This window comes from Notamacropus eugenii, chromosome 5 (genome assembly GCF_028372415.1).
Source record: "Notamacropus eugenii isolate mMacEug1 chromosome 5, mMacEug1.pri_v2, whole genome shotgun sequence".
NCBI lineage: Eukaryota > Metazoa > Chordata > Mammalia > Diprotodontia > Macropodidae > Notamacropus > Notamacropus eugenii.
Window position 1 is genome coordinate 341,966,638 of NC_092876.1, and position 16,217 is coordinate 341,982,854.

A 16,217-nucleotide genomic window follows, 5' to 3' on the forward strand; every position below is an offset into this window, starting at 1 on the left:
AAAATTTGTTGAGAGTCCCTAGCTACAGGTATTTTATGGGCTTTGTGGGGAGAGCCTCCATATCTGTGTCTTTCTACTCCACCATCTTGGCTCTGCCCTCTCATCATTTCTTATATCACATTACTGCTTGATTATAATGCTGTACCATAACTTGTTTAGTCATTCTCCAGTTGCTGGGCATCCCCTTAATTTCCATTTCTTTACCACAACATAAAGAGCTGCTACAAATATTTGTTCTTTCCCCCTTCTAAAATAGGTTCTTCCCTCTTCTAAATATTTTTTTTGGGGATACAAACTCATATTGGTATTTCTGGAACAAATGGTATACACAGTTTTATAGCCCTTTGCGTACAGTTCCAGATGGCTCTCCAGAACAGTTGAATCAGTTCACAACTAAATGAAGAGTGCATTATTGTCCCAATTTTCCCACATCATTTTGAAAATGTATCATCTTCCTTTTCTGTCATATTAGCCAAACTGATGGTTGTAAGGTTTTGTGTAAAGTCATTTTAATTTGTATTTTTCTAATCAATTGTGTTTTTGAGCATTTTTTTCATATAACTATAAATAGTTGTTCTTCATTTGAAAATTGTAAGTTCATTTCCTTTGATCATTTTTCAATTGGGGAATGAACACAAGAAGTAGAAATTAAAAATGTCACTGATGATAATGCAAAAAATGCTAATTTTGGTCACACAAAAAAAAGTTGTGAGCTAAAAAAAATATACTGAATCCTAAAACATGCTTCAAATGTGTCTATATACAATGTCTTGGATGAGAAACCAAAATGTTATTTTCTGAAAGTAATGAGGTACTCTGGATAAGCCTGATTATCATAAAATATGACAAATAAGCTTGGATTTGTCATATTATCAGTGACACTGTCATATAGAACAATAGCACCTTGAGCTGTCTTTGCTGGAGAGACAATGAATGATTGATTTCCAAGAGTGTATTCACCAGTAAGTACTCGCACACAATACATATGCTTCTTCCCATTGATATCTGGCTTGGAGTAGGTTATCATTAGTTGAATATGAGGCACTGATGGCAAAATAAGTTCCTTTTCCTCATGTGGAAGCTGTGAAAAAGAAGAAAATATTTTAACAAAATTAAGATTATGAAATGTGTATTTTTGTACCAATTATGATGATGCCTGGACACATGACCAAAGGAATAAAATCTTATTTCATTTTGTGGTGATGTTCTCTTCACAGTCATCACATTTAATCTTCCACTTTAATCCACTTTCATATTTTTATGTAACATCCTTCCTTGCTAAATTCTTTGAAGTGTGGGTCTTTGCCTTATTTAATCGTTGCATTCCCCTGCTTTAAGAATTTACAAAAACACTTCTCTAATAAATATTTTTAGGTTGAATTCAGAATATCCCTCATTAAGTTAATACCACTTTATAACCTATCTAGGAGTCACTTTATTATAAGCAAAACCTTTTATATAGACAATGGCTACAGCCAAGTAAGCAAAGTCAATATAGTGAGGCAAGAAATCTCTAGTCAACCTCAAGGTCAATGATCAACCAGCCTGGCAGTTGACAAGCATTTATTAAGCACTTATTATGTGCCAGACATGCTGTTAAGTTATAAAGGGAGAGGCAGAAACATGGTACCTGTCTTTAAGGAACTCTCATTCTGATAAAGATGACATGCCAACAGTGATGTACAAGATATATGTGGAATCAATGAAAGGGATTCTCAGAGTGGAGACCACAGTGGTAGGGAAGACCTCCTGTAGAATGTGGGATTTAACTGGGCCTTGAAGGAGGTTTGAGAAGCCAGTTGGAGGAGGTAAGGAGTGAGAACATTTGAGGCATGGGGGATAGTTAATGCAAAGACCCAGAACTGGGAGATAGAATACAGTGTGTGAGGAACAGCAAGGAAGCCAGTGGAGCTGGTCTGGTAAGTGTGTAAACTATGAAAAGACTGCAAAGGTGGAGAAAAGCTAGGTTGTAAAGGACTTTAAATGGACCCAAACATTTCATATTCAATTCTGGAGAAAACAGGGAGGCACTGATATTCACTGAACATAGGAGTGACATTGTTGGCCCTGAGTTTTATGGAAATCACTCTGATGGTTGAGAGGAGGATGGACTGAAGTGGATAGAAACTTGAGGCAGGTAAATGAGAAGGCTACTGCAACTCTTCAGGAGTGTGTGATGAAGGCCTGACCCAGGGTGTTGGCTATGTGAGTGAAGGGAGGGGAATATAGGTGGGAGATGTTGTGAAAGCAGAAACATGACTTGGCAACAGATTAGATATGTGGGGCAATATCATACTGTCAAAATGAAAGGACACAGCTTTCCTTTTTGTGAGGGTTTAGAAATAGGCTATGCTGGTGAATGTAAGGTTTGTTTCAGGGTATTTGTTGCATCACAAATAAATAAAATATATTGATCAATTTTTATTAATTCAGCTTTCCAAATAGTTATTCACATAATGCAAAGAGAATTGACAATTCCTGTGAAATGGACACAAATAGAAAAATATACCTCACAGAAGTCCCTTGATCTAATGCAGCAATTACATCCCTTTTAGGCTTACACTATTGTGTATTTTAGTTACAGCCTAGCAATTGTTCATACTTTCTAGGTTTGATGATATTTTGGAGATGTGGGATAGTGGAGTGGATAACAACAGGAGATATGGAGTGAAAATACACCTGGTTTGAAATCCTGATGCAGAAATTTTCCATCTATGATACTCAGAAAGCTCCTGAACTTCTTTGTGCTCCTATTTTTTCAAAAGTAAAATGAGGGAGCCAGACCAATTTGAAGATCCCTTCTATCCCTAAATCTCTAAGTCTCTGATCACTCCTCTCTATCAGGCAGATCACAACCCATCCAATTCTCATTCTTTTCAATTCTTGTTCATATCCTCCTCCTTGATGACCAGGTGACACACGCTCTTTATCCCCACCATATGTCTCTCTTTACACCCACCATGTGTCTCATCCACCCTCTTTTGAGTCACCCAAAATTTTGATTGCTTGGAGATTACTGTGTTCCATTATTCATAGCCATATATTATCAGGGAAAGGCTATTGAAGAAAAAAAAAAGTGTGTGTGTGTGTGTGTGTGTGTGTGTGTGTGTGTGTGTGTGTGTATGTGTGTGTGTGTGTGTATGTGCATGCGTATATAGACACATGTACACTTCCTTAGGAAACCTAAAAGTGCTCTGTGATGGAATCTTGTTCATTTTTGGACTAAACTACTTCTTACTCATCTATAGTTCCTCCCTCAGATTTCTGATTTGATGGAGTACCTCAATGGATGGACACAACACAATCTTTCATTTTAACCTAGTTGCACTACTTTCAAACTTCTCTGACTAATTTCTCCACCATGTCCCAGGAAGCTCATTATTGGAATAACCTCATCCTCCTGTAAGATCTCATCACTCTTGGTGCTCCACCTCATTAGTACCTTCTGACTTCCTGGTTGGAAGTCGTGGGTGGGTAGGAGTGTCATAAACTTTGAATATCCATTTAAGGAGGGAGGTCAACTCAAACATCTCCTTATTTCTCACATAACTCCACCATGTTCGGTCTTCTCCTACTTTTCTATCCATGCCCTTTACAATTTCCTTTTTGACTTATCTTCCACTGTTAGATTGTATGCTTCTTGAGGGCAGGGATTGTTTCTTTTGTGAGTGTATTTTTATCCCTAATGCTTAGCACAGTGCCTGATGTGTAGTATGTGCTTAATAAATGTTGATTGATTGAGAAAGAAAGCAGATTCCATGGTGACACACTTTAAATTGTTCAGATGCTGATGGTGTGATATGAAAGTCACACCTCACCTTTGAACTTTTTGAAGCACTGCTTCAAAAATCACTGCTGCTTTACTTACCATTTTCCTCAGCATAACTGCTATTAAAACCTTGGCTTTTGACATGGGACACTGAGTCAATATCCGTCCCATGGAAAAGGCATCTTTCATTTGCTGTGTGTTTGTTTTGGTCATCCATGAATATTTTCTTTGTCTTATACAAATTCCAAAGTCTTCTGTTCTTATATACATCCTCTGAATCTATAAATTAGAAAAGGAAAATCACTTTGGAAATGAGCACTGTGTTTTGCATGATATACTCATGAAAGTGAATTAAAAAATGATCATTTCATAGGAATCCATTTTAGATTTTGTGTAGGGCAGTTTTCCTTTGAGTATTAAATAATGAACATTAAGTTCGGTGCTATCTATTTTATTTTCCAGATATATTCATATATCCAGACAACTTTGTAAATCTAGAGTTTTGTATGATTAAGCTTAGAAAATAAATATTCCATTATTTGGTCACTTTCTTGAAATTATGGTTTGTTTTGAATTGCACATCCGATGTCTTTAATATAGGGCACTCCTGGTGAGGATCCTAACCAACATGGATGGGCACCTGCTTGGGAACACAAAGCTGTATGGAGTTGCTTGGAGCCCTGAAAGAGTAAATGACTTGCCTGGGTTTATACAGTCAATAGGTGTGAGAGTTCAGCTTGAAACCAAGACTTCTTGACTCTAAAGTAAGTTATCTGTCCATTACGCTGTCTCTCTCATTGTCATTTTCTAGTTGAACAGTTTTTTAGCTCTTTTATGATAAACAACATTTGGTATAGTTTGGGAAAAGTTACCCATCTTTTCCCACCCTTAAAACACTCTCTCTCTCTCTCTGCCTCTCTGTCTCTCTCTCTCTCTGTCTGTCTTTCTCTGTCTCCCCCCCCCCCCCCCACTGATACGTAATTATTGTACTCCAAAAGTTTAAGGACAAACCTTGGACACTATCCTAATCTACAGATATTTATTTACTTTTTATTATAAATAGTATTTTATTTTTTCCCATTAGATGGGAGAAAGTCTGGGACAACTTGCATCAATGGATCCAGAGTAAAAAGCAGAACCAGGAGAACAATTTATACCAGGCAATAATATCACAAAGACAACTTTGAAGCATAATCAATGCTGTGGGCAACCATGATGGCAGCAGAACTTTGAAGAAGCATGCTACCACTTCCTGACAGAGACGTGATGAACTTAAGATGTAAAATAAAAGATACATTTTTTGGACATGGACAACATGGAGAGTTGTTTTTCTTGAAGATGCATTTTTTATATATAGGTTTTTAAAAAAATATATGGGGGTAGGAAGAGGGAGAAACAAAGAAAGGAAACAAAAAGAAAGAAAAAAGTGTCATTGAAGCTTTTCTCAATTACATAGAAAATAACAAAAACAGACCAGAAAGAATCACCGACAAGTAGAATACTTTGAAAGTCACATATTGAGATTATTATATACTTTAAAAGAAAGGCAGTTGTATACAACAGAAGTTCAAATTTTTGTGTACAATGCTCTTTTTTTTTATTTAATGAAAACCAAATTCTTCTTTAGTTAAAGTTTTTAACTGATATGCTCACCAAATAGCCAGAAAATTGAGTCAGAAAGCTAACTGCATTAACTGGAACAAATAAATGTTCCAAATAGGTTACAATGCATTACTAATAGCAACACATAACTTTTTAAAAACGTGTATAAAAATTTTTCTATCATCCTAAGTAGTAATTAGTTTGTATATGTAACATTTCTTGTTAAGAATGATTTCAAACTCGGAATGCTTAAGCTCTTTTCATGATTATGACTCATCTTTGAGAACCAATTTGTTAGTAGATACTTAATCTAAAACTGAATGAAATAAAAGGGTGCTACACTTATATAGTAATGTATAAGCTAAAGTTTATTTTTTTTTCAAGGAAAATAGTGTTTTATTAAGATAAGCTTCAAATCAGCAAAATTTTCTTTAAATATGTCACATACTTCAAATAAATTTTATTGCAGCCAAAGTCATCCATAATACGTACATAATACACCACACACATAATTTAAGTTATAGGAAATAAGTTTACTGATTTTGGGCAGATATTGTTAACTTAAAGTAGCATTCATTACTAACTTAACTCTAACTTGGTATAAATGAGATATGCTTCCTTTCTTACTTCTGTTTTGCTAATCACCATATCTCAGTGGCCAAATCAATCTAATGTCATTTCAACTAATTTTACTGTTTTCTCTTATCTTCTGATTCTAAGCAAAATTGTTCATTAGTTTCTTTTGTTTCTAGGTCTCTCACATCAATAATGTCATCCAAGTATGGATCTCCAGCCTCTGATGATAAGTCTGTTCCATTTTCTTCATAATCTGGGAAGTAATTCTCTCCCTAATGTCACTCCTCAAAGTTTTCTTGAAAATCAGGATCAGCAGCTGTAAAAGGAATGCCAGCAGATGTACAAAAAAATGTTAGTCCATACATAAAACAATTAGGATCATTTTCAGGTGTTAATTTTCTATACGTTAAAGTGGCATGAATTCTACCCTAGTTACTTGACCAGAGTTCTACTAGTTTCATAAGCAACTCTTTTATAACTCTGCTGCAATTTGCTTCTAGGATAATATTTCTAATTCTCTGAATCATTTTTTCCATCTCTGTCTTTCCCTTTTCCTTCCATGCATCTTCCAAAACTTATCCTGTCAGCCTTAGTAGTTTTACTGGACAGGTTAAATTGTTGTCCATGGGATTAGAAAAAAGAACAATCAGCAATTGCCAAAGAGCAATCTGAAAAATTTCTGCTCTTGCATCCTGCCCCTTTGTTCCCTTCATTTCTGGGTTAAGGTAAAGTTCACCCAAGGTGAGTACAAAGGAATGAAATAACTTTCTGGTAGCTTCCTCCTCTTTGGCAGCCTGATCTTTGTGGTCACACTCTCTGCATCTTTTAAGCAATAACTGCAAGAAATGTCTACTTTGTGGACTAAAGGTTAGATGAATAGACAAATAATTATACAACTCTGCCCATTTTTAAGAGAAGTATGGCACAATTGTGGACAGTTGGAAGATGAGTACCACGAGGTGTTATAAAGTATCAACAATAGTGACCCAGTTATTAAGAGTTTCTTCAAACTGATAAATTTCAGTTTCAATACTTCCTGGTTGTTCTGAAAAGTGATTTAAACACTCCTGTACGTATTCTCTAAGGATAGGATAACCATCACATCCATCTTTGTAGGAAAAAATCTGTATAATTAGAAGTAAAACCTGATGGAGAAAATTCAGGGCATTTGAAGATGAATTTGAGATTAGTCTAGGTGCTACAACCACCTGGGTTTAGTCATTGTTGAAGTACCTGGGAAGATTTTATCTTGTGAACTAGGTGGAGCTCTCTTAGACTTTGGACATTCTGCAGGAGACCTGCTTGATCTCCAAAACAGACTTACCATAGAAGAAAAAACATGAACATGGGTATGGCTTTAAACAGGGATCAAATTTGCGAGAAAATATTTTAGACTGGTAGGTGCCACAGTGGATATAATAGAGGACTGGGAGACTGAGCTAGAATCCTGCATCAGACACTGCCCAAATGTAAAACCCTGGACCAATCACTTAACTTCTCTGGGTCTCAGTTTCCTTGTCTGTAAAATGGGATAACAATAGCACCAACTACACAGGGTAGTTGCAAGGATCAAGTGAATTAGCATAACTAAAGTATCTTACAAACCTTAAAGTGTTATATAAATGCAAGTTATCATTATTATTATAATCATAGTCTTTTACTGCACTTGAAGAGATAGCTGCCTTTACAGCTAAGAGGTCAAAGGATAGGAACACGCAGTTTTCAAAAGAAAAAATGCTAGTTGTGAACAAACATAATAAAGAACACTAAAATATGAAAGAATACACTAGCAATGATCAAAATGTCAGGTCAAAGGTTTCTTTTCACACTTAAAAACTGATAAAGATGACAAAAGATGAGAATAATCAATGTTGAAAGATGGGAATAATTAATGTTGGAAGGGCTAAAGCAAGATAGGCACACTGATGCATTGTTGGTGGATTATCATTTGGTGGAGACATTCTGAAAAGTATTTTGAAATTGTATATTTTAAAAAAACACCTGACTCACATTTCTACATCCTTTGACCCAATGATTCTGTTGCTAGATACATATCCCAATGGAGTCAGGGACAAAAAGGAAGGTTGTATAAACACAAAAATTTTTCCTGCAGCTCTTTCTGTGGTAGCACAGCACCAGAAACAAAGCAGATTGCCATTGACTGGGGGATGCAGTATGTGAATGGCATAGAGTATTACTGTGCTACAGGAAACTTTTAATACGAAAAGTATAGAGGAGCATGAGAAGACATAAACTGATACAAAATGAAGTAAGCAGAGCCGGGAAAACAACATACATAATGACTACAACAATACAAATGACAAAGACAAAAATAGCATCAAAATAATCAAAATTTTGGGCTGCTAAATGATAATGATCAATGTTGGCTCCAAGGAATAGATATGAGGTGACATCTCCCCCTGTTTTTGCAGAGGTGGGGGGCCATCGATTTGGAACACTGCATACAATGTCAGATTTTTTCAATATTATTAGTTTTTCTAAACTTTTTTCCACTTTAGATTGTTTTTATTATATAAAGGTTTCTTTCAGAAAAGGTGAAGAGAAGGCTACAAGAGAACCTTTTGGTGATGTTAAAAGATATAATAAAAAACTATTTTTGAAAAAGAAGAAACAAATAGTTTCTATCACCAAAGAGCTTATATTCCACCAGAGAGAAGCAAGCCAAATGCAGAACTGTGGAGATCCAGCTATGCATGTTACTCTGGTCTGAGAGGGACTATGTACAGGAGTTTGGGTCCTTGGGCCCAGTCATATATACTACTAGTATGTGCCAGTCCCCCATTACACTACATAACTATTAGAAATTCATGATACATCACAACATTATAATTATGTTAGCCATTATATTAGTGTAAAGTTTTCAAACAAAATACCTTTTTTATAAGATACAGATTTATTTTTATTTAATTTTTTTTCAGTTTAAGCTTTACAAAAAAAAAAAACCCAAAACAAAACAAAAAAACCCTTTTTACATTCTGTAAAAATTGACAGAAAAGCGCCTTGATTCAGGCTAGATAGAAGAGCAGATTTCCCTCTCCCTCCCCCCCCACCCTTCCGCGGAAAAATAGCGTCTGCTTGGGACCAGGGGTGAGTCTAGAGAACAACACTGAGGACCCACCTCGGCCTCCTCTAAGAGCTGCCTCCCCTCCCTCACCAATCCCTCTTGGGTCCCCCCCCTCCCCGCCACCCCAAACAACTCCCACCCAGACGTGGAATTGGATTTCCAGTTTTTCCTCTTTCACACACCACAGTATTTCATAATTTTTTTTGTTTTACATTTTTTACACCAATGTAACAAAAAGGTGGGAGGGCGGGCCGGGACAGACAGATGCACTGCGTTTGATGTCTATAAATGTACTGGGGGTGGGGTGGGAGAAGGGGACATTGGGGGAAGAGAGAACACTTCCTCCCCGCCCCCCCAAAAAAAACCCAAACAAAAAACATCAAAAACAAAAAACCCAACCCAACAACAACTTGTGGTCTCCATGGAAACCCCGAAGGAAGGTCTTGTAGGAAAATGTGGTGGAAAGTTGGTCTCAGAATGAGAAGGCTTATACAGCTTTATTCACGGGAGAGATGGCGCAGCTCGGAAGCTAACTGTTAACGTGACATGGGAAGGGCGCGGAGGCAGAGTTCTCTAAGAAAGATATCTAGTGAGTACGCAGCGCAGCTCCTTAGCAGGAGGACGAGCTTAACTTTGGGGCTTCCTGGTCAAAGCCTCCCACCAGATCACTTTAACGGCTACTTGGTTTGATTTGTCTGCAGAAGTCTGCACAGACCTGAACCCGTTGACTATGTCCTTTGTTTTCCCAAAGTAGATTTCATTCAGCGTACTTCTGATTTTATTTTCCATATCCTCTACCAGGCGTCCGATGTTGGCTATGTGTGGGGAGGAGTCACACACGGTTTCGTCTTTCTCCATCTGTCTAGTGAGGCTGCCTCCGAGGTTCATGGTATCAGAGCCTGATTTGTTGGTCTGCTGCTTGCCTAATAAATTTGTTAAGTTGAATTCAGTCTTCCTCATAAAGTTAATAGTGTTTTATATCCTGTCTAGAAGTCACTGTACTAAAAGTAGAGCCAAAATCTTTGGTAGAGACAATGATTATAACCAAATAAGCAAAGTTCACATAGAGAGGCAAGAAATCTCTAGTCAACACCAAAGGCCAATGATCAATCAATCTATCAGGTGACAAGCATTTATTAAGGACTCATTAAGTGCCAGGCACTGTGCTAAATGTAGCTATAGGGAGGCAGAAATAACCCTATCTTTAAGGAGCTTATATTCTGATAGAAACGATGACATGCCAACAGCTATGTACAAGTGATATATCCAATAAATGGAAGGATATCTAAGACAGGACACCATAGCAGTAGGGAGGACCTTCTGCAGAATGTGGAATTTAGTTGAATCTTGAAGGAATTTCAAGAAGCCAATTGGCAGAGGTAAGGAGTGAGAGCATTTGAGGCATGGGGGATAGTTAGTTCTAAGACCCCGAACTGGCAGATGGAGTACAGTGTGTGAGGAACAGCAAGGAAGCCAGTGGAGCTGTATTGGTAAGTGTGTGCAAGTAAACTACGAGAAGGCTTCAAAGACAGGAAAAGGCTAGGTGATGAAGGGCTTTAAATGCAACCAAAGCACTTTATATTTGATTCTGGAGAAAACATGGAGTCACTCATGTTCATTGAGTAGAGGGGTGACATTGTTGGACCTGAGTTTTATGAAATTCCCTTTCATGGCTGAATGAAGGATGGACTGAAGTGGGAAGAGATCTGAGGCAGGGAGATGAGAAGGTTACTGCAGCTTACCAGGGTATCTGTGTGTGTGTGGTTGTGTTCATCCTTCAATGCTGAAGAAGGCCATGCCATCAGATATATAATGACATGATTTGCACTTGACTCTCTTTTGGGTGAGGGAAGGCTGTGCAGTTCACCAGCTTCACTTCTCCACCAGAGCCATCTGAATCCAGTGACAAGATATACATCAGCACAACTGGAGATGACCCAGGATGAGGAAATTGGGATTGTTACTTGCCCAAGGTCTCACCGCTGGTGAGTGTCAAGTGTCTGAGGAGAGATTTGAACTCAGGTCCTCCTTACTCCTGCACTGGTACTCTATCCATTCCACCACGAAGCTGCCCCTACTACCCAGGAATTTTGTGATGAAGACCTGACCCAGGGTATTGAATATGTGCAAGAAGGAAAGGGGACATAGATGAGAGATGTTGTGAAAATAGAAACATGACTTGGCAACAGATTGGATATGTGGATCAGTATCATACTGTCAAAATGAAAGGACACAATCTTCCTTTCTATTGAGAGTTCAGAAACAGGCTACATGGGTGAATCTAAGTTTTGTCTCAGGGTACTTGTATCACAATAATATAAAATATATCAACATTTTTAAAATCATCTTTGGAAATAGTTATTCACTTACTGCAAAGGGAAGTGATAATTTGTGTGATGTGGACATGAAAGGGAAAATTACATAACATAAGTCCCTTGATATACCACTGAAATTAAGTCCCTGATAGGTTTATATTATTGTATAATTTGGTTACAACTTAGCAAGCATTCATACTTTCTAGGGTTGATTATATTTTGGAGATGTGAGATAGTGTGGTGGGTAAGAATAGGAAATATAGAGTCAAAAAGACCTAGGTTCAAAACCAGCCCCAGAAATCTGACCTCTTTGATCCTCAGGAAGCTCCTAAACTTCTCTGTATTCCCATCTTTCTCATGAGTAAGATGAGGGGCTTGGATCAGTTTGAAGGTCAATTTCAGCCTTAAACCTCTCAGTGTCTGATCACTCCTCTCTATTGTGCAGATCACAACCCATTCAGACCTTCTTATTCTTTTCAATTCTTGTTCATATCCTCCTCATTGTTGACCATGTGACACATAGTCTTTATCCCCACCAAATGTCCTTCTTTGCATCCATCCACTGCCTTTTGAGTCACCCATAATTTTGATTGTTTGGATATTACTGTGTTCCATGATTCGTAGCCGTATATCATCAGCGAAAAGCTATTGAGGTAAAAAAAAAAAAAGTGGTGTGTGTATATGTATAAGTATATGTGTGTGAGTGTCTGTGTGTGTGTGTGTGTGTGTGTGTGTGTGTGTGTGTGTGTGTGTGTGTGTGTGTGTGTAGACACATGGACACTTCCTTAGGAAAGGTGAAAGTGCTGTGTGATAGAATCTTGTTCGTCTCTGGACCAAACTCCTTTTTCAGCTATAGTGCCTACCCCAGATTTGTGGTTTGATGGACTAACTCAATGGATGGAGACACTACAATCATCGATTTTAACCTGGCTGCACTACATTGGGACTCCTTTAACTTTTTCAGCATGCCCCAGGAAGCCCATTATTAAGATAACCTCATCCTCCTATAACATCTCATCAGCCTTGGTACTCTACCTCATTACCACCCTCTGGTTCTCCTGCTGGAGGGTGTGTCATGAACTTTGAATTTCCATTTAAGGAGGGAGTTCTGTTCAGATAGCTCCATATGTCTTACCTAGCTACACCATGTTGGATCATCTCTTACTTTTCCATCATCCCCCCATGCCCCTTTCAGTTTCCTTTTCCCATTATCTTCTCCCAATGGAGTTTAAGCTCCTTGAGGGCAGGGATTGTTTCTTTTGTGAGTGTATTTTTATCCCTAGTGATTAGCACAGTGCCTGACATGTAGTATATGCTTAATAAATGTTGATTGATTGAGAAAGAAAATAGATTCCATGGTGACATACTTTAAAGTGTTCAGGTGCTGATGGTGTGATGTGAAAGTCACACCTCACCTTTGAACTTTTTGAAGCACATAAGGTCTCTGCTGCTTTAAGCCTTGTGTACTGATATGGGATACTGAGTTAATATCTGTCCCAGGGAAGAGGAGTCTTTCATTAATTGTGTGTTTGTTTTGCTCATCCATGAATATTTTCTTTGTTACATGGAAATTCCAAAGGCTTCTGTTCAGTATTCTCTGAATCTACAAATTACAAAAGGAAAATTACTTTGGAAATGAGTGCAGTGTTAGGCATGAAATAGTTGTGGAAGTGAATTAAATAATGATCAATTTATAGGAAACCATTTTATATTTTGTATAGGGCAGTTTTCCATTGAACATAAAATAAACATCAAGTTCAGTGCTATCTATTTTGTTTTCCAGATATATTCTTATATCCAGACAACTTTCTGAAACTAGAGTTGTATTTGATCACTTTCTGGAAATATTTTTTTAATTGCACATTTGACATCTTTAATATAGGGCATTCCTGGTAAGGATCCTAACCAACACAGATGGGCACCTGCGTGGGAACACAAAACTGTAGGGTGTTGCTTGGAGTCCTAAAAGGTTAAGTGATTTGCCTGGGGTTGTACAGTCAATAGGTGTGAGAGGATCAGTTCATAACAAACACTTCTCCATTTGAAAGCAAGCTGTTTATTCATTACACTACAATGTCTCTGTTCTTGACGTTTTCAAGCTGAATCATTTTTTAGTTCATTTCTGATAGCTGACATTTGCTAAAGGTTGGGAAAAGTTATCCATCTTTTCCTACCCTTAAAACACACACACACACACACACACACACACACACACACACACACACAAGCACTGTTCTCCAATGCTGAACACTGTCCTAATCTGCAAAGCCTTTTTTTTTGGTTTATTATTTAATGTAAATAGTATTTTATTTTTTCCAATTACATGTACAATTTTCAACATTCATTTTTATAAGATTTTTGAGTTCCAAATTTTTCTCCCTCCCTACCTCTTTTCATCCCTCCCTCCTTGCCAGAATGGCAAGCAATCTGATAATGGTTATACATGTGCAATCATGCAAAACATATTTCTACTACAAATGCATTTTTAAAACACAGTTTGATCTAGGACCATGATCATCAAGAGAACTAGGGTTTGGGATAATGACTCACCCATCATAGTCACCAGTTCTAATATCTTGCTATGTTTTTTCTCTTCCTCTGAGTTAAAAAATAACTGAGAGGCCACCATTTTGAGTTTGATAATAAGCTAGACATTGCTGTATGAAAAACTACATGAAGTGTAAGAAAAATATGGTTCCATTCGTCTTTGATGAATGGAAAATAGGACATAATAAGCATGTTTAGACAAAGAGCACTTCACTGGTGAGGGTAAATTTTATAAGAGCAAGTCATTTTAATTATATTTCCCCTGTTACTACTCATCATTGCAGTAAAAATTTTAAAAGAAATTTACAGGCTTTTTGTGAATAAAAAAGAAAAGTAATAACTTCTAACAAAAGTTTAGTATTTTTATATTTATTATTATCTGTTATTTATATTTAATCATTGAGGATGAGGAGCAGGGCTGATTTCTGTTTTCAAATATGGTACAATACCTGTATGGAGCTGTAAATATCACAGACATACAAGCTTGAAAATAATTTTCAAGAATTAGCAGTCTTGCTAACATTTTCCTCATTTGCAAGACAGCACACTACAATGACTTGCCCTTAACTCTGCCCCTAATCTGTTCCATTGCTACAAGAAGGGTCAAAAACAACAGAAAATGGAAAGAATGGTGGGATAAATAGGAAAAAATAGACCTCCAAAACAAATCATAATTAGGTGGGTGTTTTTTGTTTGTTTTGAGTTAGAAAACACTGAAGAGTGGCTATTCTTTCACTGCTGAATCACAGAATGTTAGAAGAAGCCTCTGAAATCATCTAGTCCAATTCCCTCACCTTACAGCTAAAGAAACTTAGGCTCTTGGAATGAGGAAGTGATTTAATTGGAGATCACAGAAAGAGACTCCATAGGCATCAGGCTAATAAAAACAAACAAGGAGAAACCAACAGGGACCCCATTGATTTTTTTTTCCTCTACTGAATAGTGTCTTCTAGATCCTCCTCAACTGTCCTCTTTTCCAGTGCTTCCTTCCACCATCTCAAGATCTTCATAGTTTGGGACATATTGTCATTTCTTTTGCCAAAGAAACTGATAAAAACAAGTGATCCTGTACATTCTAAAAAGATGCAGAAAACTTTGAATTAGGAAAAGAGGTCTACTTGCATGTAGGTTCACTTGCATGTAGGTTGATGTACTCTATTTAACTTTTAATGACATCTGATTGTCACTATTGGCATTCAAATAATCAGCATGGAATAATATAAAGATCTATTCCATTAAAATATCTACAACAATATTTTTCTCAAGCTAATATAACTGGTGAAGATGAAGAATTGACTTAGAGATCATTAGGTACAGGAATAACGGATTAGTAAAAGACTATAACCAGATAAAGAAATTTCAGAGATAATGAACATGGAAGTGAAACACTCCTAGGTGATGGTAAGACCAAGGATATGATCATTTCACTCTGATTCAGTTAGGAGTCAAAGAGGATGCCATGGTCATGAATCTGCAAAAGTAGGAGAATAGTAGTGCCAACAACAATAATAGGAATGCTGGGGAAAATGGAGGATTTGGGAAGAAAGATAAAGAAGTCTGTTCTGGACAATTGAATTTGAGGAACTTATGGGAAATACAGCTAGAAACATAAAGTGTTGAGTTTCGAGGCCAACTAGCACACAGGAGACAATCTTAGATTAGATATACACTTATGAAAGAGGAGCAGGGCTGAGGACTAGAGACAGTACTAAGGAATGGTGGATTAGAGGTCATGGCAAGGCTAAAGACAAGGTTTACCTTCTCTTTTGTGTATTTAGCACAAGTCTCACAAAACTTGTCTTATATTTGCTTATATTCTTCAGGTCCTGGAGGTAAATCTACCAAAAGAAGGTTCCAGTCTTTCATGTCATCCCAGTGATCAGGGATCTCAACTGAAAGACATGCACTTGGTGGTTAATAAATTCCTCCCATATGGAAGGATAGGATTATGCAGTCTAAATTTCCAGGGTTCTCTAAAAATCGGAATAGCATCTGAATTCTTTTGCAATGTCTCTGTGTTTGGTTTTCAGAATTCAATTCAATTCAATTTAATGAACATTAATTAAGCATCCATTACATGAAAGATCCTATACTATTAAAAAAAAAAATACCAACCACATGCCCATGGAGCCATTTTGTATTATTAAGTAGTAAGTACTGACTTGTTCTGCTCACCCTGCTATCAATATATCATGTTACTGATGAACAAATTAAAACATCAAATACACCACAAGTCTATTATTTTACCTGTAGCATCAATAGATTTTATCCCATTTTAAATGGCTTGCCCAGAGTCACACAGTTAGTGTCAGAAGCAGAATTT

General features: G+C 37.1%; 1 pseudogene; it reads right to left on the reverse strand.

The window, feature by feature from the left end:
• Positions 1-6,373: 6,373 nt before the first annotated feature.
• LOC140507936 (polyadenylate-binding protein-interacting protein 1 pseudogene) lies at positions 6,374-9,920 on the reverse strand (annotated as a pseudogene).
• Between the last annotated feature and the right edge of the window lie 6,297 nt (positions 9,921-16,217).